The sequence below is a fragment of the Bombina bombina genome, chromosome 7, assembly GCF_027579735.1.
Source record: "Bombina bombina isolate aBomBom1 chromosome 7, aBomBom1.pri, whole genome shotgun sequence".
Lineage (NCBI taxonomy): Eukaryota > Metazoa > Chordata > Amphibia > Anura > Bombinatoridae > Bombina > Bombina bombina.
In genome coordinates, this window is record NC_069505.1 from 586,666,765 (window position 1) to 586,670,699 (window position 3,935).

The following is a 3,935-nucleotide window of genomic DNA, read 5'->3' on the forward strand; positions in this document are numbered from 1 at the left end:
TCACATTAGGGGGTATGTAATGTAGCTTGCGACGGTGTAGGGGGATCACATTAGGGGGTTATAGATTTAATATAGCTGGCGGCGGGGTCCGGGAGCGGCGGTTTAGGGGTTAATACATTTTTTTATTGTTAGGATAGTGAGGGGGGATAGCGGATAGAGGGTTAGATGTGTCGGGCTATATTTAGGAGGCGTGTTAGACAGTACGGGTGATTTTATACTTTAGTCAGGTTTTGTAGGCGCCGGCAGTTTCTAAAGTGCCGTAAGTCACTGGCGACTCCAGAAATTTGTGCTTACGCAGATTTCTGGACATCGCTGGTTTGTCAGACTTACGGCACTTTAGTCTCTGAAGGCGCTGTATATAGGATAGCTCGAGTTGTGAGCTGAAACTGCGGGCGGCGGGGGTTCCCTCGCTTGCGCCGCAAACTACGCTCTTTATCGGATCGCGCCCCTAATGTGACCTTGCACTACACAGTGACACTTCTCACTACTCCGGCCAGAGCTAAACTAAATGTGTCAGTGAGTAAAATACCTAATGTGATCTTGCACTACACAGTGACACTTCTCACTACTCTGGCCAGAGCTAAACTAAATGTGTCAGTGAGTAAAATACCTAATGTGATCTTGCACTACACAGTGACACTTCTCACTACTCTGGCCAGAGCTAAACTAAATGTGTCAGTGAGTAAAATACCTAATGTGACCTTGCACTACACAGTGACACTTCTCACTACTCCTGCCAGTGCTAAACTAAATGTGTTAGTGAGTAAAATACCTAATGTGACCTTGCACTACACAATGACACTTCTCACTACTCCGGCCAGAGCTAAACTAAATATGTCAGTAAGTAAAATACCTAATGTGACCTTGCACTACACAGTGACACTTCTCACTACTCTGGCCAGAGCTAAACTAAATGTGTCAGTGAGTAAAATACCTAATGTGATCTTGCACTACACAATGACACTTCTCACTACTCCGGCCAGAGCTAAACTAAATATGTCAGTAAGTAAAATACCTAATGTGACCTTGCACTACACAGTGACACTTCTCACTACTCCTGCCAGTGCTAAACTAAATGCGTCAGTGAGTAAAATAACTAATGTGGCCTTGCACTACAGAGTGACAGAGCTTCTGCATAACACAGATTGACGTTAGCAATTTACAGACAGGCAGATTCAGTGTAGCACTGGCAAGAGTAGTGTAGAGAGAGTGAGTCACACACGGTGGGGAGAACTGATCCCTCCCATATAGTATCTTCAATGACAACACGTTTACAGGGAAGATTAGTGAAGCAGGTCCTACAGTCTTGATAAAAAGTAATATGGGGGCATAAAAAATCCAGAGGAGGCACTCGTCCCCTTGCCCCTCCCTGCGGACGCCCATGACAGGTTTAGACATGTGACTGCACATTATCAGGACAGGCTCAGATATATGTGACTGCAGATTATCAGGACAGGCTCAGACACATGTGACTGCACGTTATCAGGACAGGCTCAGACATATGTGACTGCACGTTATCAGGACAGGCTCAGACACGTGACTGCACGTTATCAGGACAGGCTCAGACACGTGACTGCACATTATCAGGACAGGCTCAGACACGTGACTGCACATTATCAGGACAGGCTCAGACACATGTGACTGCACATTATCAGGACAGGCTCAGACACGTGACTGCACATTATCAGGACAGGTTTACACGTGACTGCACAATATCAGGACAGGCTCAGACATGTGACTGCACATTATCAGGACAGGTTTACACGTGACTGCACAATATCAGGACAGGCTCAGACACGTGACTGCACGTTATCAGGACAGGCTCAGACACATGTGACTGCACATTATCAGGACAGGCTCAGACACGTGACTGCACATTATCAGGACAGGTTTACACGTGACTGCACAATATCAGGACAGGCTCAGACATGTGACTGCACATTATCAGGATAGGTTTAGACAAATGTGACTGTACATTATCAGGACAGGTTTAGACATGTGACTGCAAATTATCAGGACATGCTCAGACACATGTGACTGCACATTATCAGGACAGGTTTAGACATGTGACTGCACATTATCAGAATAGGTTTAGACACATGTGACTGCACATCATCAGGACAGGTTTAGACATGTGACTGCAAATTATCAGGACATGCTCAGACACATGTGACTGCACATTATCAGGGCAGGTTTAGACACACGTGACTGCACATTATCAGGACAGGTTTAGACTCATGAGACTGCACATATAGAATTTGCTGGGTCAGATCTTGTTGTGTAAAGAGAATGTGACTTTATACATCTTCACATTTACTACAAATTCAGTAAAGGAGCTGCAGTGTTTCAGTTCTGTTTTATTGAAAGGGATTAGATTTTTTGGCAGAATGAGGACGGTCTTGTGTCACATTGTGTAACAGTGAGTCAGGTTATTATAACTCAGTCATTTCTAGGAACATGAAACTGAAAGTAATTTGCTCCCTGTTATTTACACACTTAGACCTAGATTTGGAGTTTGGCGTTAGCCATGAAAACCAGCGTTAGAGGCTTCTAACGCTGGTTTTAGGCTACCTCCGGTATTTGGAGTCACTCAAAATAGGGTCTAACGCTCACTTTTCAGCCGCGACTTTTCCATACCGCAGATCCCCTTACGTAAATTGCGTATCCTATCTTTTCAATGGGATCTTTCTAACTCCGGTATTTAGAGTCGTTTCTGAAGTGAGCGTTAGACATCTAACGACAAAACTCCAGCCGCAGGAAAAAAGTCAGTAGTTAAGAGCTTTCTGGGCTAACGCCGGTTTATAAAGCTCTTAACTACTGTACTCTAAACTACACTAACACCCATAAACAACCTATGTACCCCTAAACCGAGGTCCCCCCACATCGCCGCCACTTGATTACATTTTTTTAACCCCTAATCTGCCGACCGCCAACTACGTTATCCTTATGTACCCCTAATCTGCTGCCCCTAACACAGCCGACCCCTGTATTATATTTATTAACCCCTAATCTGCCCCCCACAACGTCGCCTCCACCTGCCTACACTTATTAACCCCTAATCTGCCTACCGGAGCTCACTGCTATTCTAATAAATGTATTAACCCCTAAAGCTAAGTCTAACCCTAACACTAACACCCCCCTAAGTTAAATATAATTTACATCTAACGAAATTAATTAACTCTTATTAAATAAATTATTCCTATTTAAAGATAAATACTTACCTGTAAAATAAATCCTAATATAGCTACAATATAAATTATAATTATATTATAGCTATTTTAGGATTAATATTTATTTTACAGGCAACTTTGTATTTATTTTAACCAGGTACAATAGCTATTAAATAGTTAAGAACTATTTAATAGCTAAAATAGTTAAAATAATTACAAATTTACCTGTAAAATAAATCCTAACCTAAGTTACAATTAAACCTAACACTACACTATCAATAAATTAATTAAATACAATTCCTACAAATAAATACAATTAAATAAACTAGCTAAAGTACAAAAAATAAAAAAGAACTAAGTTACAAAAAATAAAAATATATTTACAAACATAAGAAAAATATTACAACAATTTTAAACTAATTACACCTACTCTAAGCCCCCTAATAAAATAACAAAGACCCCTAAAATAAAAAAATGCCCTACCCTATTCTAAATAACTAAAGTTCAAAGCTCTTTTACCTTACCAGCCCTGAACAGGGCCCTTTGCGGGGCATGCCCTAAGAAGTTCAGCTCTTTTGCCTGTAAAAAAAAACCATACAATACCCCCCCAACATTACAACCCACCACCCACATACCCCTAATCTAACCCAAACCCCCCTTAAATAAACCTAACACTAAGCCCCTGAAGATCATCCTACCTTGTCTTCACCTCACCAGGTATCACCGATCCGTCCTGGCTCCAAAATCTTCATCCAACCCAAGCGG